We start from the raw sequence: 25,013 nt of genomic DNA on the forward strand, positions 1-25,013 counted from the left end.
TACCTGAGATTCCAGGGACAGTAAGAATTAAAAAGGACTGGAGCTCAGCAAAAAACATGTACAAAAGAAATAATGACACCAAAGACTGAGACATTGACATGACCTGAAGGTTTTCACCCAAGGTTTTAAAGGAAGTAGGAGAGAAAATTATAGATGCTTCAGGCATAATTTTGCAGAGCTCTTTTGATTCAGGAAACTGCAAATATAACTTCATTATTGAAGAAAGGCACGAGAGAGAAGAGGGAATGTATACACGGTCAGTTTAATTTCTGTTGTGGAGAAGCTATTGAAATCTGGCATTAAGGACAGAGTGTCTGAGCACAAAAGAGAAATTTGAGTTGATTAGAGAAAGTCAGCATGGATTTGAAAAGGGTAGATCATGTCTAATGTATGTATTTGATTATAACTAATACAGTACTGAAGGGACGATCCTTTAAAACAGAGATGAGGAGGAATTTCTTCAGCCAGAGGGTGGTGAATCTGTGGAACTCTTTGCCACAGAAGGCTGTGGAGGCCAAATCACTGAGTGTCTTTAAGACAGAGACAGATAGGTTTTTGACTAATAAGGGGATCAGGGTTATGGGGAGAAGGCAGGAGAATGGGGATGAGAAAATATCAGCCATGATTGAATGGCGGAGCAGACTCGATGGGCCGAGTGGCCTAATTCTGCTCCTCTGTCTTATGGCCTTATGGTCTTAGTAGGCAGAGGGAGCTCTCTAACTGCAGTGCATTTGGACTTTCAGAAGGCATTCCATAAGATTCCAAATGAGAGACTTTTAGCTAAAATGAATGCTTGTGGAATTGAGGTGGAGATGCTGGCATTGGACTGGGGTGAGCACAGTAAGAAGTCTTACAACACGAGGTTAAAGTCCAACAGGTTTGCATCAAACACTAGCTTTCGGAGCGCTGCTCCTTCCTCAGGTGAATTGAACGCAAAGACTGACCTTATTTGGAGATTGTTTATGTGGGTATGAGACAGAAGATAGGGATAACTCTATATCAGTTAGGAGGAAGTGATTAGTTATGTTCCAGAAGGATCTGTGAAAAGGCCCCAACAATTCACAACATTTATGAATAACATAAATAACAGTATGGTGATTGTTGGTGCCATAAAGATAGGTGACACTGTAAGTAGTATAGATGGGAGAGTAAAATTATAAAAAAGCATTATGTGAGGTTCACTGGCCTTCCTGCAGTGTGCTTCTCCCCAGCAGGAGATGGCCAGGAGATTGGCTGGTGGTGGGACCGCTTTCAATGGGATTTCCCATTGAATCCACCCCACACTGCTGGGAGACCCGCGGGGAGGGGATTTCCCATTGAATCCACCCCACGCTGCTGGGAGACCCGCGGCGAGGGGATTTCCCATTGAATCCACCCCACACTGCTGGGAGACCCGCGGGGAGGGGATTTCCCATTGAATCCACCCCACACTGCTGGGAGACCCGCGGCGAGGGGAATTCCCATTGAATCCACCCCACACTGCTGGGAGACCCGCGGGGAGGGGATTTCCCATTGAATCCACCCCACGCTGCTGGGAGACCCACGGGGAGGGGATTTCCCATTGAATCCACCCCACGCTGCTGGGAGACCCGCGGCGAGGGGATTTCCCATTGAATCCACCCCACGCTGCTGGGAGACCCGAGGGGAGGGGATTTCCCATTGAATCCACCCCACGCTGCTGGGAGACCCGCGGGGAGGGGATTTCCCATTGAATCCACCCCACACTGCTGGGAGACCCGCGGCGAGGGGATTTCCCATTGAATCCACCCCACACTGCTGGGAGACCCGCGGCGAGGGGATTTCCCATTGAATCCACCCCACGCTGCTGGGAGACCCGCAGCGAGGGGATTTCCCATTGAATCCACCCCACACTGCTGGGAGACCCGCGGGGAGGGGATTTCCCATTGAATCCACCCCACGCTGCTGGGAGACCCGCGGGGAGGGGATTTCCCATTGAATCCACCCCACGCTGCTGGGAGACCCGCGCGGAGGGGATTTCCCATTGAATCCACCCCACGCTGCTGGGAGACCCACGGGGAGGGGATTTCCCATTGAATCCACCCCACGCTGCTGGGAGACCCGCGCGGAGGGGATTTCCCATTGAATCCACCCCACGCTGCTGGGAGACCCGCGGCGAGGGGATTTCCCATTGAATCCACCCCACGCTGCTGGGAGACCCGAGGGGAGGGGATTTCCCATTGAATCCACCCCACGCTGCTGGGAGACCCGCGGGGAGGGGATTTCCCATTGAATCCACCCCACACTGCTGGGAGACCCGCGGCGAGGGGATTTCCCATTGAATCCACCCCACACTGCTGGGAGACCCGCGGCGAGGGGATTTCCCATTGAATCCACCCCACGCTGCTGGGAGACCCGCAGCGAGGGGATTTCCCATTGAATCCACCCCACACTGCTGGGAGACCCGCGGGGAGGGGATTTCCCATTGAATCCACCCCACGCTGCTGGGAGACCCGCGGGGAGGGGATTTCCCATTGAATCCACCCCACGCTGCTGGGAGACCCGCGCGGAGGGGATTTCCCATTGAATCCACCCCACGCTGCTGGGAGACCCACGGGGAGGGGATTTCCCATTGAATCCACCCCACACTGCTGGGAGACCCGCGGGGAGGGGATTTCCCATTGAATCCACCCCACGCTGCTGGGAGACCCGCGGGGAGGGGATTTCCCATTGAATCCACCCCACGCTGCTGGGAGACCCACGGGGAGGGGATTTCCCATTGAATCCACCCCACGCTGCTGGGAGACCCGCGGGGAGGGGATTTCCCATTGAATCCACCCCACGCTGCTGGGAGACCCGCGGGGAGGGGATTTCCCATTGAATCCACCCCACACTGCTGGGAGACCCGCGGCGAGGGGATTTCCCATTGAATCCACCCCACGCTGCTGGGAGACCCACGGGGAGGGGATTTCTCATTGAAACCACCCCACGCTGCTGGGAGACCCACGGGGAGGGGATTTCCCATTGAATCCACCCCACGCTGCTGGGAGACCCGCTGGGAGGGGATTTCCCATTGAATCCACCCCACGCTGCTGGGAGACCCGCGGCGAGGGGATTTCCCATTGAATCCACCCCACGCTGCTGGGAGACCCGCGGGGAGGGGATTTCCCATTGAATCCACCCCACACTGCTGGGAGACCCACGGGGAGGGGATTTCTCATTGAATCCACCCCACGCTGCTGGGAGACCCACGGGGAGGGGATTTCCCATTGAATCCACCCCACACTGCTGGGAGACCCACGGGGAGGGGATTTCCCATTGAATCCACCCCACACTGCTGGGAGACCCACGGGGAGGGGATTTCCCATTGAATCCACCCCACGCTGCTGGGAGACCCACGGGGAGGGGATTTCCCATTGAATCCACCCCACACTGCTGGGAGACCCACGGGGAGGGGATTTCCCATTGAATCCACCCCACGCTGCTGGGAGACCCGCGGCGAGGGGATTTCCCATTGAATCCACCCCACGCTGCTGGGAGACCCGCGGCGAGGGGATTTCCCATTGAATCCACCCCACGCTGCTGGGAGACCCGAGGGGAGGGGATTTCCCATTGAATCCACCCCACGCTGCTGGGAGACCCGCGGGGAGGGGATTTCCCATTGAATCCACCCCACGCTGCTGGGAGACCCGCGGGGAGGGGATTTCCCATTGAATCCACCCCACACTGCTGGGAGACCCACGGGGAGGGGATTTCTCATTGAATCCACCCCACGCTGCTGGGAGACCCACGGGGAGGGGATTTCCCATTGAATCCACCCCACGCTGCTGGGAGACCCGCTGGGAGGATACACCGTCGGCCGGACTGGATGATCCTGCCAGTGTGAAAAGCTGGAAGATCTCGCCCATTGAGAGATGAAGTGAGTTGGAAAAAGTGCAGTAGATGTATTTCAATGCAGGGTGGTGGGAGTGGGAGTGGGGGTGGGGCATTCACATTGGCCCAATAAAGGATAGATCTGAATATTAGTTAACAGCAAAAAGCCAGGAGCATTGAAAATGCACAGAGGTTTAGAGATCAAATTCACTAAAATTATCACTAAAATGTAATGGTCACAAAGGCTAATGCAGTGTTTGCCTTTGTAACTGAAGCACTGGGATATAAATTGGAGGATATATTGTACAACCATGGGGAGCGTTAGTTAGAATTTGTACAGTCTGAGTACTGTACTTTCGAAGAGGTAGAGTTCATATTCAACTATTACCAGGTTTCCAAGGGTTACATAAATATGAACATATGAATTAGGAGCAGGAATAGGCCATTCAGCCCCTCAAGCCTGTTCCGCTATATGGGCGTCAAAGTAGCACGGTGGTTAGCACTGTCGCTTCACAGCCCCAGAGGCCCAGGTTTGATTCCCGGCTTGGATGTCTGTCTGTGCAGAGTCTGCACAGGTGCTCCGGTTTCCTCCCACAATCCAAAGACGTACGGGTCAGGTGGAGGTGTGGGCTTAAGTAGGGTGCTCTTGCCAAGGGTTGGTGCAGACTTGATGGGCCGAATGGCCTCCTTCTGCACACTGTACATTCGATATTCTGATTGTAATCTCAACTACACATTTCTACCTACCCCCGATAACCTTTCATCCCCTTGTTAATCAAGAACCTATCTTGCTCTGTTTTTAAACCGTTGAAAGGCCGTATCGCCACTGCCCTCTGAAAGAAAGATTTTTCCCTCATCTCTGTCTTAAATGGGTGACTCCATATTAAACAGTAACCCCGAGTTCTAGATTCTCCCACAAGAGGAAGCATCTTTTCCACATCCACACACTCATCATCCCTCAGCATCTTAAATTTCTCAATCAAGTTGCCTCTCGGAGTTCATGTCCATTGATCTCTGAAAGTTGCCACCCAAGTGGATAGAGCCGTGAAGAAAGCCTATAGTGTGTTAGCATTTATTAACAGGGGGATTGAGTTTAAAAGCCGTGAGATTCTGCTGCAACTGTAAAAGACCCTGGTTAGACCACATTTGGAGTATTGTGTGCAGTTCTGGTCACCTCATTATAGGAAGCATGTGGAAGCATTGGAAAGGGTGCAAAGGAGATTTACCAGGATGCTGCCTGGATTGGAGGGTAGGTCTTATGAGGAAAGGCTGAGGGAGCTAGGGCTTTTCTCATTGGAGCGAAGGAGGATGAGAAGTGACTTAATTGAGGTGTATAAGATGATGAGAGGGCTAGATAGAGTGGACGTTCAGCGACTATTTCCTCGGGTGGATGTAGCTGTTACAAGGGGGCATAACTATAAGGTTCATGGTGGAAGATATAGGAGGGATGTCAGAGGTAGGTTCTTTACTCAGAGAGTGGTTGGGGCGTGGAACGCACTCCCAGCTATGGTAGTGGAGTCGGACACTTTAGGAACTTTCAAGCGGTTATTGGATAGGCACATGGAGTGCACTAGAATGCACACTCTTGCATTCTATTCCCCTCACAATAAACAATAACATTCTGTTAGCTTTCTGAATTACTTGCTGTTCTGACTAGCTGTTTGTGATACATGCACTCGTGCACCCAGATACCTCTGCATCTGAGAACTCTGCAATCTCTCACCATTCAGATAATAACTTTATTTTATATTCGTTCTGCCGAAAAGGACATTTTCACATTTTCCCACACATTATGCTCCATTTGCCAGATCTCTCCCCACTCACTTCACCTATCTATATCCTCATGGCCTCCTTACGTCCTCTTCACAATTTGCTTTCCTCCCTATCTTTGTGAGATCAGCAAATTTAGTAACCAGGGCGGGATTCTTCGACCCCCGCCAGGTCGGAGCATCATCGGGGGGGGCGTGCAAATCCTACCAGGCCGCTCCGACGCCGGGCTGCTGATTCTCCGGCAACCGGAGATTCGTTGCCAATCGTGCCGGCTCAGTCGCCATTGAAAGCGGTCCCTGCGGCGACTCTGCGCTCGACGGACTGAGTACCTGCTGAGTTCCGCCGAGTTCCGCCGCCGTCGTTCGCGTGTGGTCCTACCCGGCAGGACCTCAGCGTTCTGGCTGCAGGGGCCCTCCTGGTGGGTGGGGCCGGGGGGGAGCAGACTTCGGGGAGGGCCTCCATCGTGGCCAGGCCCGTGATCGGGGGCAACCAATCGGCGGGAGCGCTCATTCCGGGGGAGGGGGGGGCTATGTTCCTCCACGCCTGGTCCGTATAGGGCTCCGCCATGTTGCCCGGGGCCGACGCGGGTCCACTTCCAAACGAAAGGTAAGGATTTAAGCTTCTCAATTATGACTGAGGCAGTTTTCTGTTCTGGACAGTGTGTTGTGATCATTCTTACAGGGAGCAGAGAGATGGGATATGTCGGAAAGCATTGGCATTCTGTGTTACCTTGCAGCTTCCTGTCCTCAAGCTACTGGCTTGTTTGGGTACAATTCCATTAACATTGTTGTAAGATTTGAAAATTTTGAGGTATAGAACTCTCTTAATTTAAAGTTCCAAATCCGGGCGGCATGTGGTGCAGTGGTTCGCACTGGGACTGTGGCGCTGAGGACCCAGGTTCGAATCTCGGCCCTGGGTCACTGTCCATGTGGAGTTTGCACATTCTCCCCGTGTCTGTGTGAGTTTCGCCCCCACAACCCAAAGATGTGCAGGTTAGGTGGATTGGGCACGCTAAATTGCCCCTAAATTGGAAAAAAATAATAATTGGGTACTCTAAATTTACATTAAAAAAAATTCCAAATCCTTAATTTCTGCCCTCTGAAATTGCTGAGCAGTTCAAGGGCAAGAAATGCTGACCTTGCCAGCAATGCCCTCATCACATGAGAGAATAATGAATAATAAGTTCTAATATTAGTGTCCTCAGTTCTGCTCCACCTACAAGGTAAGAATAATTAGTCTTTATGAATCAAGTTGAATTTATTAAGCAAATATTTGCATATACTGAACAAGAAGCAGCAAAGACAACAGAGACGTTTCTCAATCTCAAAATCCTCAGGGTTCTTGATGTTCCCAGTCTGGTTGGTATCTTTACTCTTTTTCTATCTTCAAAGTTATGGTGAACTGTGTCCAGAAGAGTCATGTCCCAGAAGCCCCAGAAGCCATGGTATTACGGTGCCAACAAGGATTCCCATTGTCATCCCTCAGCCTCTCATTGGCCCACCTTCCTTATTTAGAATTAGTCCAAATTCACCTCTGCCATTGGCTTAGGCTGCATGCCATCGCATGTCACCCTAACTTTGCAACCCCTGCTTTATGGGTAGTAAACTGAGACACAGCTCTATCTTTTATTTCCTTAGGCCCCAGAAGTTTACGTTCTATTATAAATAAATTCTACCTTTTTTGTAGATACAGAACAGTCACAAACAAAGCTACAATCTTTTGTCAATAACACTTCATACCATAATCTCAGAAAATAAAGGTTTCCCTCTGGTATAGATGTCCTGTCCTGCAAATATAGTGAATCAATCAAATCAACACGGGTTTGTTTAAAGATAAAGGGCTCTAAAAACATCCTGCTATTCAACAGCACTTTGCTGTTTTATTTGGCCTCAGAGTGCCAGGCTGGCAGTGCCAAGGTACCTGGGTGCCAGGGGGAGTGCCAGGGTGCCTGGGTCCCAGGCTGGCAGTGCCAAGGTACCTGGGTGCCAGGGGGAGTGCCAGGGTGCCTGGGTCCCAGGCTGGCAGTGCCAGTGTGCCAGGGGGAGCGCCAGGGTGCCTGGGTCCCAGGCTGGCAATGCCAGGGTGCCAGGGGGAGCACCAGGGTGCCTGGGTCCCAGGCTGGCAGTGCCAAGGTACCTGGGTGCCAGGGTGCCTGGGTCCCAGGCTGGCAGTGCCAGGGGGAGCGCCAGGGTGCCAGGGGGAGTGCCAGGGTGCCTGAGTCCCAGGCTGGCAGTGCCAGGGTGCCAGGGGGAGCGCCAGGGTGCCTGGGTCCCAGGCTGGCAATGCCAAGGTACCTGGGTGCCAGGGGGAGTGCCAGGGTGCCTGGGTCCCAGGCTGGCAGTGCCAGGGGGAGCGCCAGGGTGCCTGGGTCCCAGGCTGGCAGTGCCAAGGTACCAGGGGGAGCGCCAGGGTGCCTGGGTCCCAAGCTGGCAGTGCCAGGGTGCCTGGGTGCCAGGGGGAGCGCCAGGCTGCCACTGTGCAATGTCCCTGACCACCCAAGCGTTTCCAATGGCCTGTGAGACCAGCCCAGGTGTCGTTATACCCAGTCCACGTTTGTGTGGACAAGTACTAATCCCGGGCACTGGGTGAATCCTGCGAACGTATATTCAAATGAGCCTTAAATATGCTGATCTGAATCACGCCCAATGAGGGCAAGATCCAGATTGTGAGGCCTCGCCAGATTCCGTTGAATCTTGTAAGACGTTGCGAGTGTTGCGAATCTCACCAGACACCTCTTATGAGATTCACCAGCCTCGACCTGACACCAAGTCGGACACGATGGGACCGTTGAATCAGGCCAAAAGTGCCATCCGAAATTCAAACTGCGTTTACTCATTCCTTCAAACTGATTTTTTAAAAACACCTTGTATTGTGGGTAAACAGCTGCTCTGGAACTTAAAATCATAAAACAATTCTGTTTCCCACAAACAACAGCCCACCTGCAAATAATACAATCTGAACCATTTAAGATATGGTTAAGAAGTAAAATCCATGGATGTCACCGATCCTCATAATGTGTCGAATTGTCAAAATCTTACATTGTGCGCACCCATTGGGTCAGTCTTTGTGTTTGAGTCACAGATGGATCAGTGCCAATGGGCTGTTTGGCCAATGATGGACCAAGCCTGGGACTGGAAACTGGAATGTTTAATGAAAAATAAATCACATCCAGTCAAACGCTGAATTTGTGGTGCAGTGCTGCACTGTCAAAGGTGCTGGTTCGAACTGGCCGCCTCCCCATTGTGGTGTTCTCTGTGATTCCTGTTCTCAGGATGGATGTTGTAGTGTTCACAAAGACCACAGAAGCTAAGTTCATTAACAAAGCTAACATTTATTTACACTACTTCTTAAAGCTCGACCACTTATAGTCAACAATAATGTAGTAATCTACAATCCACACTCTACTAACACTGGTCTCTACACTCTATCTATATCTGTTCTCTGATCTCTCTCACTACTCCAATACTGTCCTCTCCAGCCTTCTCCCAGAAGTCTATGAGTCAGTGCTTTATATAGTTCTGCATCTAGCTCTACCTAGTGGTTAATTATGATATGTCATTAACCCTTTGTATTCTGAGCATTCCCACTGAGGGGCTGGTTTAGCAAATTGGGCTAAACATCTGGCTTGTAATGCAGAACAATGCCAGCAGCACGGTTCAATTCCCGTACCAGCCTCCCCGAGCAGGCACCGGAATGTGGCGACTAGGGGCATTTCACAGTATCTTCATTTGAAAGCTACTTGTGGCAATAAGCGATTATTATTATTATTGGGGCAGCACGGTAGCATTGTGGATAGCACAATTACTTCACAGCTCCAAGGTCCCAGGTTCGATTCCGGCTTGGGTCACTGTCTGTGCGGAGTCTGCGCATCTTCCCCATGTCTGCGTGGGTTTCCTCCGGGTGCTCCGGTTTCCTCCCACAGTCCAAAGATGTGCAGGTTAGGTGGATTGACCATTCTAAATTGCTCTTAGTGTCAAAAATTGCCCTTAGTGTTGGGTGGGGTTACTGGGTTATGGGGATAGGGTGGAGGTGTTGACCTTGGGTATGGTGCTCTTTCCAAGAGCCGGTGCAGACTCGATGGGCCGAATGACCTCCTTCTGTACTGTAAATTCTATGGTCGGCACCTCACGCTGCTGGGCGGGGGTGGGGGGGTGGGGTGCGCTCCCAGCAGAATGAAGAATCCAGCTGCTGGAGAATCACCCCATAGTCTTGACAGGGAGATTACCTTTCAGCCAATTGTCATGGATGGAACTTGCATGTTTCCTTTTACTGACCGTGATCAGTATGTTTGTATGTGAGAGGCGTGTTTTCATACCCTCAAAGTGAGTGACCCAGTTAAATAATTCCAGCAGCAAGTTCTTTGTGGGTTTTAAAGTAAAGGAAGTTATTTATTATTGCACACTCTGCCCAAATTTAAAGCAATGTTTCACTCACCTGTTTGTCACCCTCACAAAGATGAGATAGAAATGAAGGTAATATATGATTACAGCTATAATTATCTCCATCTCTTTCCTGGCAGATCTGGGAGGTTTCTCAGATGCATGATGCTTTACATCGAAGGGAAGGTTTTGCAAAGCGAAGGATTGTGAGGTTCTTGTAGTCTCTGTAGGAGATGGTCCTTGGGTGAATTTTAACCTGATCAAGTTGGGGATTCTGTTTCTTTGGCCAGACGTCCCATTTACAAGGTATTGTTGTTGGTATTGTTGTTGGTATTGTTGTTGGTATTGTTGTTGGTATTGTTGTTGGTATTGTTGTTGGTATTGTTGTTGGTATTGTTGTTGGTATTGTTGTTGGTATTGTTGTTGGTATTGTTGTTGGTATTGTTGTTGGTATTGTTGTTGGTATTGTTGTTGGTATTGTTGTTTATCACCGTGGTTGCCTGGGTGACTTGTAGCTAGTTTGATGGATTTGGGGAAATCACTTTTCATGGACCACGAAGGGAGTCCTCAGTTGTAGAATTTGAAGTTTTATTACAATAACTTACTTACAAGTCACAAAAGATCCCAGCCGGGTCTCTCCTCTCTGTCGGTACCCAACCTGGCCGACTTTATACCGGGGTTTAACTATACCTGGTTTAGCGTTCCCTGCCCCCTTTACGGGGGGAGCCCGTATTCAGCGACACTGACGAGAAGTTTAATCGTTGTCACTTTGTGAGTCCCATGTGGGTAATGACATCACAATAAACAGCTTTTTGCTGATTTAAAAGCAGACGCTTCCTCATCATGTGATTTGTACAAGTTCAAAGTCATCTTTCGAAACAAAAGTGTGGGTGCGAATGTTGATTCCAACCATCCTGTGTTGTTGCTTGGCACCTTGGGAGTTTTTAGTCTTTGGGTGGAATTCTCCATGGCTTTGCCAGCGGGTTTAATGGTGGCGAGCGAGGGAAGGGAGGGGATCTGAATGGGGTGCAAAAAAAATCAGTTTCACGGTGGTGAGAATTTCCTGCAGTATCTCCCACGGGTGCCCGCCCTGACAGAGGGGGAAACCTGCTGGAGGCTGGTGTGCAACTGATGGGATGCATGATGAAGGCCTGACCAGAATCTTCCACCCACGCCCGATTCTCAGCGACTCTTGCGGCAAAACATGCCAGTCCAAAACAGGCCTGGAGCACCGCCGTGTGTGGATGTTGGGACTCAGATGAATAATGCCTGGGGCTGCCTCGGGATTTGGGAATGGAGGGCAGCTGCAATCCTGGAACACCACAGCAGTGTGGGGGTAACGTCTACAGGTGGGTCTTCCAGATTCACTGGGATTTCCTGCACACCCCTCCTCCCTCCCCACACAACATGTTTCTCGGCAGCGGGAGGCGAATGTGCAGTGATAAACCAGCAATGTCCAGACTCCTGTTCCCAAATTGCACAGCAGGATGTCAACACAGGCAGAGTGGGACTGAATGGCCTCTCCTCTCCGTGCTGGAGCAGCTTAACGCCTCACTGAATGATGGGGCTAAAGAGTCACAGGAGAGTGTGGCTGGGCAGGTCCCCCTTCACTGCCTCTTCCCATTCCCATTCCCTCTCTCCTTCCCACTTGCCCCCATCCAGCTGTGGGCTGTATTTGTTTCTCCAATTGTGTGAAATGTTCCAGAGTAACTGAAGTTTTGGCAGAAAACTCTCCTTACAGAAAGAGCGGAATTAAATTTCAATCAAGCTGGAGCCTGAAGGTATTTACAATAATATGAAGTGACCCTGTAAATATTTTGTTTTTAATTGCGTTTCTGATGCCATGTCTCATTAGAAAGAAGTCCCGGCTGATTTCGATTGGGGCTAATAAGAATGCAGAATTCCGTTCCTGGAGGCACAAATATCCAGTGTGAGGAATCCAACAGGCCACAATGTCAGGAGAGGAAATGAGTGTCCCTGAAGACTTCCACTGATTGCGTGGGACTGTTAGCTCTAGAAGTTAAACCACTGAGAGACATTGAGCAGAACAAGACACAAGACTGTCGTGTCAAAGCTTTTATTTTATTCCGATGATACATTCTGCTTATCCCAACAGATCTCAATGTCAGTATTTTCAAAATTTAAAAGCTTGCATCTGTATCTACATCCTGTTATCGTTTCCATTATAAATTTGCATTTATCCCCATTTCTAACTGCTCATGTCAATACATCACACTGTCATTCGAGCTCTCCCTCCCTCCCCATAACCCTTAATCCCTTTATTCTTCAAAAAACTATCTATCTTTATCTTAAAAACATTTAATGAAGGAGCCTCTACTGCTTCACTGGGCAAGGAATTCCATAGATTCACAACCCTTTGGCTGAAGAAGTTCCTCCTAAACTCAGTTCTAAATCTACTTCCCCTTATTTTGAGGCTATGCCCCCTAGTTCTGCTTTAGCCTGCCAGTGGAAACAACCTGCCCGCATCTATCCTATCTATTCCCTTCATAATTTTATATGTTTCCATAAGATCCCCCCCTCATCCTTCTAAATTCCAACGAGTACAGTCCCAGTCTACTCCACCTGTCCTCATAATCCAACCCCTTCAGCTCTGGGATTAACCTCGTGAATCTCCTCTGCACACCCTCCAGTGCCAGTGCGTCCTTTCTCAAGTAAGGAGACCAAAACTGAACACAATACTCCAGGTGTGGCCTCACTAACACCTTATACAATTGCAGCATAACCTCCCTAGTCTTAAACTCCATCCCTCTAGCAATGAAGGACAAAATTCCATTTGCCTTCTTAATCACCTGTTGCATCTGTAAACCAACTTTTTGCGACTCATGCACTAGCACACCCAGGTCTCTCTGCAGAGCAGCATGTTTTAATATTTTATCATTTAAATAATAATCCCTTTTGCTGTTATTCCTACCAAAATGGAGAACCTCACATTTGTCAACATTGTATTCCATCTGCCAGACTCTAGCCCATTCACTTAGCCTATCCAAATCCCTCTGCAGACTTCCAGTATCCTCTGCACTTTTTGCTTTACCACTTATCTTAGTGTCGTCTGCAAACTTGGGCACATTGCCCTTGGTCCCCAACTCCAAATCATCTATGTAAATTAGGAACAGTTGTGGGCCCAGCACTGATCCCTGAGGGGCACCACTAGCTACTGATTGCTAACCAGAGAAACACCCATTAATCCCCACTCTTTGCTTTCTATTAATTAACCAATCCTCTATCCATGCTACTACTTTCCCCTTAATGCCATGCATCTTTATCTTATGCAGCAACTTTTTGTGTGGCACCTTGTCAAAGGCTTTCTGGAAATCCAGATATACCTCATCCATTGGCTCCCCGTTATCTACTGCACTGGTAATATCCTCAAAAAATGCCACTAAATTAGTTAGGCACGACCTGCCCTTTATGAACCCATGCTGCGTCTGCCCAATGGGATAATTTCCATCCAGATGCCTCGCTATTTCTTCCTTGATGATAGATTCCAGCATCTTCCCTACTACCGAAGTTAAGATCACTGGCCTATAATTACCCGCTTTCTGCCTACCTCCTTTTTTTAAACAGTGGTGTCACGTTTGCTAATTTCCAATCCGCCGGGACCACCCCAGAGTCTAGTGAATTTTGGTAAATTATCACTAGTGCATTTGCAATTTCCCTAGCCATCTCTTTTAGCACTCTGGGATGCATTCCATCAGGGCCAGGAGTCTTGTCTACCTTTAGCCCCATTAGCTTGCCCATCACTACCTCCTTGGTGATAACAATTCTCTCAAGGTCCTCACCTGTCAGAGCCTCATTTCCATCAGTCACTGGCATGTTATTTGTGTCTTCCACTGTGAAGACCGACCCAAAAAACCTGTTCAGTTCCTCAGCCATTTCCTCATCTCCCATTATTAAATCTCCCTTCTCATCCTCTAAAGGACCAATATTTACCTAAGCCACTCTTTTTTGTTTTATATATTTGTAGAAACTTTTACTATCTGTTTTCATATTCTGAGCAAGTTTACTCTCATAATCTGTCTTACTCTTCTTTATCGCTTTTTTAGTAGCTTTCTGTTGCCCCCTAAAGATTTCCCAGTCCTCTAGTCTCCCACTAATCTTTGCTACTTTGAATGCTTTTTCCTTCAATTTGATACTCTCCATTATTTCCTTAGATATCCACGGTCGATTTTCCCTCTTTCTACAGTCCTTCCTTTTTGTTGGTATAAACCTTTGCTGAGCACTGTGAAAAATCGCTTGGAAGATTCTCCACTGTTCCTCAACTGTTTCACCATAAAGTCTTTGCTCCCAGTCTACCTGAGCTAGTTCTTCTCTCATCCCATTGTAATCTCCTTTGTTTAAGCACAAAACACGAGTGTTTGATTTTACCTTCTCACCCTCCATCTGTATTTTAAATTCCACCATATTGTGATCGCTCCTTCTGAGAGGATCCCTAACATTGGCCTGCAGCCAATGCACTTTGGGAGGCAAGAGCTAGTGGAGCAGTGACTCTGTCCGGTGCCTCTACAGCATTGCCACTGCGATTGAAGAGTTTATTGACTGGGAATCAATCTATTGCCTCAGTTGATTGCCACTGAGCTGCAATAACTCAACTGTGCCTCGCTCTGCAGTTTCTGTGTTTTCAAACACAGTGTTTTTGCATTTTGGTGACAGATAGCTTGTTACCCTTGGTTTATCGTAGTCTCTGCTTTGTCCTGTTTGAGGGCCTGGATGACTGGAGAGGGTTCTTATTCGTACATGTTGCTGGAGAAATCCCTAATGGGAGCAGCAAGTGTAGTTGGAGTCAGCAACTGGAAAGACTTCGGGAATCCATCAGAGCAGGGATTTATTGGGAATCAATCAGGGATTTATCTGGAATCAATCAGAGCAGGGATTTATCTGGAATCAATCAGAGCAGGGATTTATCTGGGAATCAATGGGAGCAGGGATTTATCTGGAATCAATCGGAGCAGGGATTTATCTGGGAATCAATCGGAGTGGGGATTTATCTGGGAATCAGTCGGAGCAGGGATTTATCTGGAATCAGTTGGAGCAGGGATTTATCTAGAATCAATCGGAGCAGGGATTTATCAGGAATCAATCGGAGCAGGGATAGATGTTGAATCATTCGGAGCAGGGATTTATCTGGAATCAATCGGAGCTGAGATTTATCTGGAATCAATCGGAGCGGGGATTTTTCTGGAATCAATTGGAGCAGGGATTTATCTGGAATCAGTCGGAGCTGGGATTTATCTGGAATCAGTTGGACCTGGAATTTATCTGCAATCAATCGGAGCAGGGATTTATCTGGAATCAATCGGAGCAGGGATTTATCTGGAATCAATCGGAGCAGGGATTTATCTGGAATCAGTCGGAGCTGGGATTTATCTGGAATCAGTCGGAGCTGGAATTTATCTGCAATCAATCGGAGCAGGGATTTATCTGGAATCAATCGGAGCAGGGATTCATCTGGAATCAATCGGAGCAGGGATTTATCTGGAATCAGTCGGAGCAGGGATTTATCTGGAATCAATCGGAGCAGGGATTTATCAGGAATCAATCGGAGCGGGGATTTATCAGGAATCAATCGGAGCAGGGATAGATGTGGAATCATTCGGAGCAGGGATTTATCTGGAATCAATCGGAGCTGAGATTTATCTGGAATCAATCGGAGCAGGGATTTATCTGGAATCAGTCGGAGCAGGGATTTTTCTGGAAACAATTGGAGCAGGGATTTATCTGGAATCAGTCGGAGCTGGGATTTATCTGGAATCAGTCAGAGCAGGGATTTATCGGGAATCAGTCGGAGCGGGGATTTATCTGGAATCAGTCGGAGCTGGGATTTATCTGGAATGAGACGGAGCTGGAATTTATCTGCAATCAATCGGAGCAGGGATTTATCTGGAATCAATCGAAGCTGGGATTTATATGGAATCAGTCAGAGCAGGGATTTATCTGGAATCAGTCGGAGCAGGGATTTATCGGGAATCAATCGGAGCAGGGATTTATCTGGAATCAATCGGAGCAGGGATTTATCTGGAATCAATCGGAGCAGGGATTTATCTGGAATCAATCGGAGCAGGGATTTATCTGGAATCAATCGGAGCAGGGATTTATCTGGGAATCAATCGGAGCAGGGATTTATCTGGAATCAGTCGGAGCAGAGATTTATCTGGAATCAGTCGGAGCTGGAATTTATCTGGAATCAATCGGAGCAGGGATTTATCTGGAATCAATCGGAGCAGGGATTCATCTGGAATCAATCGGAGCAGGGATATATCTGGAATCAGTCGGAGCAGGGATTTATCTGGAATCAATGGGAGCAGGGATTTATCTGGAATCAGTCGGAGCTGGGATTTATCTGGAATCAGTCGGAGCTGGAATTTATCTGCAATCAATCGGAGCAGGGATTTATCTGGAATCAATCGGAGCAGGGATTCATCTGGAATCAATCGGAGCAGGGATATATCTGGAATCAGTCGGAGCAGGGATTTATCTGGAATCAATCGGAGCAGGGATTTATCAGGAATCAATCGGAGCGGGGATTTATCTGGAATCAGTCGGAGCAGGGATTTTTCGGGAAACAATCGGAGCAGGGATTTATCTGGAATCAGTCGGAGCTGGGATTTATCTGGAATCAGTCGGAGCAGGGATTTATCAGGAATCAATCGAAGCTGGGATTTATCTGGAATCAGTCAGAGCAGGGATTTATCGGGAATCAGTCGGAGCGGGGATTTATCTGGAATCAGTCGGAGCTGGGATTTATCTGGAATCAGTCGGAGCTGGAATTTATCTGCAATCAATCGGAGCAGGGATTTATCTGGAATCAATCGAAGCTGGGATTTATCTGGAATCAGTCAGAGCAGGGATTTATCTGGAATCAGTCGGAGCAGGGATTTATCGGGAATCAATCAGAGCGGGGATTTATCAGGAATCAATCGAAGCTGGGATTTATCTGGAATCAGTCAGAGCAGGGATTTATCTGGAATCAGTCGGAGCAGGGATTTATCTGGAATTAATCGGAGCAGGGATTTATCTGGAATCAGTCGGAGCAGGGATTTATCTGGAATCAGTCGGAGCAGGGATTTATCGGGAATCAATCGGAGCAGGGATTTATCTGGAATCAGTCGGAGCAGGGATTTATCGGGAATCAATCGGAGCAGGGATTTATCTGGAATCATTCGGAGCGGGAATTTATCGGGAATCAATTGGAGCTGGGATTTATCTGGAATCAGTCGGAGCAGAGATTTATCAAGAATGAATCGGAGCGGGGATTTATCTGGAATTAATCGGAGCAGGGATTTATCTGGAATCAATCGGAGCGGGGATTTATCTGGAATAAATTGGAGCAGGGATTTATCTGGAATCAATCGGAGTGGGGATTTATCTGGAATCAATCGGAGCAGGGATTTATCAGGAATCAGTCGTAGCAGGGATTTATCTGGAATCAGTCGGAGCAGGGATTTATCGGGAATCAGTCGGAGCAGGGATTTATCGGGAATCAATCGGAGCAGGGATTTATCTGGAATCAATCGGAGCAGGGATTTATCTGGAATCAGTCAGAGCAGGGATTTATCGGGAATCAGTCGGAGCAGGGATTTATCGGGAATCAATCGGAGCGGGGATTTATCTGGAATCAATCGGAGCGGGGATTTATCGGGAATCAATCGGAGCAGGGATTTATCAGGAATCAATCGGAGCAGGGATTTATCTGGAATCAGTCGGAGCGGGGATTTATCGGGAATCAGTCGGAGCAGGGATTTATCAGGAATCAATCGGAGCGGGGATTCATCTGGGAATCAGTCGGAGCGGGGATTTATCTGGAATCAGTCGCAGCGGGGATTTATCGGGAATCAATCGGAGAAGGGATTTATCTGGAATCAATCGGAGCAGGGATTTACCTGGAATCAATCGGAGCAGGGATTTATCTGGAATCAGTCGGAGCAGGGATTTATCTGGAATCAGTCGGAGCAGGGATTTATCGGGAATCAATCGGAGCAGGGATTTATCAGGAATCAATCGGAGCAGGGATTTATCTGGAATCATTCGGAGCAGGGATTTAACAGGAATCAATCGGAGCGGGGATTTATCTGGAATCAGTCGGAGCGGGGATTTATCGGGAATCAATCGGAGCAGGGATTTATCTGGAATCAGTCGGAGCAGGGATTTATCGGGAATCAATCGGAGCAGGGATTTATCTGGAATCAATCGGAGCAGGGATTTATCTGGAATCATTCGGAGCGGGAATTTATCGGGAATCAATTGGAGCTGGGATTTATCTGGAATCAGTCGGAGCAGAGATTTATCAGGAATGAATCGGAGCGGGGATTTATCTGGAATCAGTCGGAGCTGGGATTTATCTGGAATCAGTCGGAGCGGGGATTTATCAGGAATGAATCGGAGCGGGGATTTATCTGGAATCAATCGGAGCAGGGATTTATCTGGAATCAATCGGAGCGGGGATTTATCTGGAATCAATCGGAGCGGGGATTTATCTGGAATCAGTCGGAGCGGGGATTTATCTGGAATCAGTCGGAGCTGGGATTTATCTGGAATCAGTCGGAGCAGAGATTTATCAGGAATGAATCGGAGCGGGGATTTATCTGGAATCAATCGGAGCAGGGATTTATCTGGAATCAATCGGAGCGGGGATTCATCTGGAATCAATCGGAGCGGGGATTTATCTGGAATCAGTCGGAGCGGGGATTTATCTGGAATCAATCGGAGCAGGGATTTATCGGGAATCATTCGGAGCAGGGATTTATCTGGAATCAATCGGAGTGGGGATTTATCTGGAATCAATCGGAGCAGGGATTTATCTGGAATCAATCGGAGCGGGGATTTATCGGGAATCAGTCGGAGCAGGGATTTATCGGGAATCAATCGGAGCGGGGATTTATCTGGAATCAATCGGAGCAGGGATTTATCGGGAATCAATCGGAGCGGGGATTTATCTGGGAATCAGTCGGAGCGGGGATTTATCGGGAATCAATCGGAGCAGGAATTTATCTGGAATCAATCGGAGCGGAGATTTATCTGGAATCAGTCGGAGCGGGGATTTATCTGGAATCAATCGGAGCAGGGATTTATCTGGAATCAGTCGGAGCAGGGATTTATCTGGGAATCAGTCGGAGCAGGGATTTATCTGGAATCAATCGGAGCAGGGATTTATCTGGAATCAGTCGGAGCAGGGATTTATCTGGGAATCAGTCGGAGCAGGGATTTATCGGGAAGCAGTCGGAGCAGGGATTTATCGGGAATCAATCGGAGCGGGGATTTATCTGGGAATCAGTCGGAGCGGGGATTTATCGGGAATCAATCGGAGCAGGGATTTATCTGGAATCGGTCGGAGCAGGGATTTATCTGGAATCAATCGGAGCAGGGATTTATCTGGAATCAATCGGAGCGGGGATTTATCTGGAATCAATCGGAGCAGGGATTTATCTGGAATCAATCGGAGCAGGGATTTATCTGGAATCAATCGGAGCAGGGATTTATCTGGAATCAATCGGAGCGGGGATTTATCTGGGAATCAGTCGGAGCGGGGATTTATCGGGAATCAATCGGAGCAGGGATTTATCTGGATTCAGTCGGAGCAGGGACTTATCGGGAATCAATCGGAGCAGGGATTTATCTGGAATCAATCGGAGCGGGGACTTATCGGGAATCAATCGGAGCGGGGATTTATCTGGAATCAATCGGAGCGGGGATTTATCGGGAATCAATCGGAGCGGGGATTTATCTGGAATCAATCGGAGCGGGGATTTATCTGGGAATCAGTCGGAGCGGGGATTTATCTGGAATGAGTTGGAGCGGGGATTTATCTGGAATCAATCGAAGCGGGGATTTATCTGGAATCAGTCGGAGCATCGGGAATCAGTCGGAGCTGGAATTTATCTGCAATCAATCGGAGCGGGGATTTATCTGGGAATCAGTCGGAGCGGGGATTTATCTGGAATGAGTTGGAGCGGGGATTTATCTGGAATCAATCGAAGCTGGGATTTATCTGGAATCAGTCAGAGCAGGGATTTATCTGGAATCAGTCGGAGCAGGGACTTATCGGGAATCAATCGGAGCAGGGATTTATCTGGAATCAGTCGGAGCAGGGATTTAACTGGAATCAGTCGGAGCAGGGATTTATCGGGAATCAATCGGAGCAGGGATTTATCAGGAATCAATCGGAGCACGGATTTATCTGGAATCATTCGGAGCAGGGATTTATCAGGAATCAGTCGGAGCGGGGATTTATCGGGAATCAATCGGAGCAGGGATTTATCTGGAATCAGTCGGAGCAGGGATTTATCGGGAATCAATCGGAGCAGGGATTTATCTGGAATCAGTCGGAGCAGGGATTTATCTGGAATCAATCGGAGCAGGGATTTATCTGGAATCATTTGGAGCGGGAATTTATCGGGAATCAATTGGAGCTGGGATTTATCTGGAATCAGTCGGAGCAGAGATTTATCAGGAATGAATCGGAGTGGGGATTGATCTGGAATCAATCGGAGCAGGGATTTATCTGGAATCAATCGGAGCGGGGATTTAAGACGTGCTTGTTAGGTGAATTGGACGTTCTGAATTCTCCCTCTGTGTACCCGAACAGGCACCGGAGTGTGGCGACTAGGGGCTTTTCACAGTAACTTCATTGCAGTGTTAATGTTAGCCTACTTGTGACAATAAAGATTTTTATTATAAGATTATTATAACAATAACAATTATTGTTATTCGGTGAATCAGGTGGCACAGTGCCACAGTGGTTAGCACTGCTGCCTCACAACTCCAGGGACCCGCGTTCGATTCCCGGTCACTGTCTGTGCGGAGTCTGCACGTTCTCCCCGTGTGTGCGTGGGTTTCCTACGGGTGCTCCAGTTTCCTCCCACAGTCCAAAAATGTGCAGGTTAGTTGGATTGGATTGTCAGAAATAGGGGGCGCGATTCTCCGATCGGTCGGTGGGCCCACCCCCAGTGATTCTCCGGCCCGCAATGGGCCGAAGTCCCGCCGCTGTCAACCCTCTCCCTCCAGCGTGGATTAAATCACCTTTTGAATGGCGAGACAAGGCGACGCGGGCTGCTCCGGGGCCCTGGGAGGGGCGCAGGGCGATCTGGCCCCGGGGGTGCTCCCACGGTGGCCTGGCCCGCGATCGGGGCCCACCGATCCACAGGCGGGCCTGTGTCGTGATGGCACTCTTTTTCTTCCGCCTTCACCATGGTCTTCACTATGGCGGAGGCGGAAGAGACCCCCCTCCCCTGCGCATGCGCGGGGATGATGTCAGCAGCCGCTGACGCTCCCGCGCATGCATCGCCCGGCGAAGAGCTTTGGCGCCGGCTGGCGTGGCACCAAAGGCCTTTCCCGCCAGCCAGCGGGCCGGAAACCACTCCGGCGCGGGCCTAGCCCCTCAAGGTGAGGGCTTGGTCCCTAAAGGTACGGAGACTTCCGCACCTTTGGGGCGGCCCGACACCGGAGTGGTTCCCGCCACTCCATCTCGCCAGAACCCCCCGCCCCGCCGGCTAGGGGAGAATCCCGCCCCTGGTGAGAGATTGGATCGAGGTCGGGTGGTCTTTCGAAGGGCTGGTTAAGACTCAATGGGCTGATAGGGCTCCTTCTGCACTGTTGGCATTCTATGATTTTAGCTACCAAAGGCACGTACAGAGTTATGGACAGAAAGCAAGTGTAGGACTAATCTTGATGGCTGTTTCAAAGAGGCAGGAAAGCAAAACGGCCAAACAGCTTCCCTCAGTGTTGGACTTTTCTCTGATTCTGTGGTAAGCAGGATGTACTATGAGAGAGCTCTAAAAAGCCATGATTGAATCACTTACGTGCTTGTAAGGGAGCATATTTTGTATGTGTGTTTTTGTGTGTGTTGTGTATGACATGTGTCTGCAATGTCTTATTACGAACATTCCCCATGGTATCGATCACAATGTCTCACCAGCTTCCCAAACCCTGCCCCAACCCAAATCATTTTGGCTTCCACAGAGCTTCATTTATATTTCAAATGGAAATCAATTTGGAGTTAAGTTCAGTGTGAATGGGCTGTGGGAAGATATCAATTGAGTCTTACTGCACCAAATGCTATTTCATGATGCAAAGTTAAATGCGTGCATGCCCATTTATAAACCTTTATAAACATATATTTCAGAGAAATCTCTTGAAGATATTATATAAGTTCTTTCAAAACATTCCCACAGTAAATTCATTTCAGCCAAATTTAAGCTGACGATAATGCTTTCCCAGATAAAGAAAGAAAATATTTCCAGTTATAAAGTGCCTTTCACAGCCTTCAACAATGCAGCAGTCCCTCAGCACTGCAGTGGACAAGGGACAGACCGTGTGGATGGGCTCCTGTGAACTAATGGAGAGCTTGAATCATTTAAGCAATTAACAGCTTTAATGTGGGGACTGTAGACTTGCTGTGGTTTGCAATAACCAGCACGGGATATACGTGTGGGGATCATTGTTTTCCCCGTGCTCCTCGAGGCGTACGAGCTCCCCTGCGGGGTGCAGTGTAGCTTACCCGTACTTGTAGAAAAGGTCAGCCAGTGTGGAACTGACTGACAGGAGAGACAGAAAGTGAGAGAGAGAGAAAGAGAGAGACAGAGAGAGAGAGACAGAGAGAGTAGCCAGTGAGGTTCTACTGGTGCTCATGTACATAATTGTTGTAAAATAAATTTTGTTTACTTTTGTTTACCGCGGACTCCCAGAGCCTTATTAATGGCAGGAAGAGACTGATTGCCAGTGCCTTCTGCCATGTGTATCTTAACAATTATGACAAAGTCATGGGGCTTGACGACTTCCGGTGGCGGCTATGAAGGAGTAAGGGTGGCTCCCGCTCAGGTCGCACTTTTGGACCGTTTCCCCCGATTTTCTACCGGACTTGAATTGTAAAACTGATGACAGAGGCAGTTGTGTACTGAGTTCCCACATCGGTGCATGGAGAGAAGGACTAGAAGTGCTCGTAAAAGCAGAAACAGAAAGACAGAGAAGGCTTGGGTTGAAGCTGCAGCAGGAGACAGCATGGAGGAGGACCGGACCTCTGGTTTGTTGACTCAGCGGTCAACGGAGTAGCTGATGCAAGTTATTCAGGAAGGCTTTGCTAAGCAGAAACGGGACTGCTTGGACCCGATAAAAGAGTCAATTGAGCGGCTGGAGCTTAGATTGGACGCCCAAGATCGGGCGATCCAGGAGGTAGAGAAGGTACTGGCTGAGCAGGAGGAACATCAAACTGCGGTGGAGTTGGTGGGGATACTGAGAGATCAGCAGAAGCAGTTCCTGGAGAAGGTGGAGGACCTAGAGAATAGGTCCCGCCGGCAGAACTTGAGAATCGTTGGCCTCCCGGAGGGGTCCGAAGGAGCGGACGCTGGGGCATACATCAGGGGTATGTTTGAGAAGCTGCTGGGGGAGGGGACATTCTCCCGACCCTTGGAGGTGGACAGGGCTCACAGAGCACTTGCGAGGAAGCCGCAAATGGGAGACCCCCCCACCGAGGGCAATGGTGGTGAGATTCCACAAGTATTTGGATAAGGATCGCATCTACAGTGGGCCAAGCAGACACGGAGCTGTAAGTGGGACAACAGTATCCTGCGGGTCTACCAAGACCCGAGTGTGGAGGTGGCCAGGAGAAGAGCAGGCTTCAACCAGATTAGTTCGAATCTTTTTAAGAAAAAGGTGAAGTTCGGACTGTTGTATCCTGCCCGTCTCTGGGTCACACACGAGGAACCGTACTTTTAATTTGAGTCACCTGAGGACGCGCTGGACTTCGCGAAAAGGAAAGGACTGGTTGTGGACTGAGAACTTTTGAACTTTGCTGCAACGTTCATGGTTTTTTTTGTTTGCTTTTCTGTTCTTTTAAAAAAAGTTTCTCATTTTTCGTTTTGTGGAAGCTGTTTGGGACCAGCGGTAGAGCTGAGTGAGTTAAGGTTTTCCTTTGCACTGTTGGGGGATAGAGGTGCGCTTGTTTAGATCTTGGTGTTTTTCTGTCGGGCAATTGTGTGGGGATTGTTTGATGTTGGAGTATGTTTGTATGAGCGGGGGGGTGGGTGGGGAGGGAACAATAGGTGGGAGACTATCCGGCACCAGGGTTGGGGGCCACCAAGCTAGCTGGGCGGGCTAGCTCACGGAAGCGCAGTGGGGGGTGTACATATGTTTGGTTTATTAAAGGGGTTGGGTTACAGAGTGTTGTTACTAGGGGGGGAGGGGGAGTAAATGTTCTGCTGATGAGGGAGGGACTTGTGCTAAGGGACAGAGAGGAGGTTGGGGGCAGAGCCTGCCTGGGGCGGGCCGGTGGAGGCACGGAGCATGGGCTGGAGGCGGGCCCAAAAAAGGGAATGGCTGATCGGCAAAGGGGAGGGGCAATGAGCCCCCCTCCCCCCCAACTAGGCTGATCAGCTGGAATGTCCGAGGGTTAAATGGGCCGGTCAAGAGGGCACGTGTGTTCGTGCATCTTAGAAGACTGAAGGCGGACGTGGTAATGTTGCAGGAGACGCACCTTAGAGTAACTGACCAGATTAGACTGAGGAAAGGCTGGGTCAGTCAGGTCTTTCACTCGGGACTACACTCAAAGACTAGAGGGGTCGCGATCCTGATCAATAAGCGGGTGGTGTTTGAAGCGGGTAGAATAGTCTCGGATGTGGGAGGCCGGTACATTATGGTCAGTGAGAAATTGGAGGGGGTGCAGATGGTTATTAGTAAATGTGTATGCGCCAAATTGGGATGATGTGGAGGTTATAAAGAGGATGCTGGGGAAGGTACCGGACCTGGACTTGCACAGGTTGGTCAAGGGAGGGGACTTCAACACAGTTATTGATCCCGGCTTGGACCAGTCAAGCTCGAAAACGGGCAGGATGCCAGCAATGGCAAAGGAACTAAAAGGGTTCCTGGAGCAGATGGAGGGGGGCAGGGGGATCCATGGAGATTTGGGCAGCCGAGGGTGAAGGAGTTCTCCTTCTACTCACACGTGCATAAAGTGTACTCCCGGATTGATTTCTTTATTTTGAGCAGGGCTTTACTGACGGGGGTGGTGGACACGGGGTACTCGGT

The 25,013-nt window shown here is 49.2% G+C and overlaps 1 protein-coding gene across 1 annotated transcript in view; it reads left to right on the forward strand.

Moving 5' to 3' along the window:
• Positions 1–25,013, forward strand: part of LOC140403431 (glutamate receptor ionotropic, delta-1-like) — a 1,359,932-nt gene that overhangs the window by 488,031 nt on the left and 846,888 nt on the right.

This window comes from Scyliorhinus torazame, chromosome 28 (assembly GCF_047496885.1).
Source record: "Scyliorhinus torazame isolate Kashiwa2021f chromosome 28, sScyTor2.1, whole genome shotgun sequence".
In the NCBI taxonomy this organism is placed as follows: Eukaryota; Metazoa; Chordata; class Chondrichthyes; order Carcharhiniformes; family Scyliorhinidae; genus Scyliorhinus; species Scyliorhinus torazame.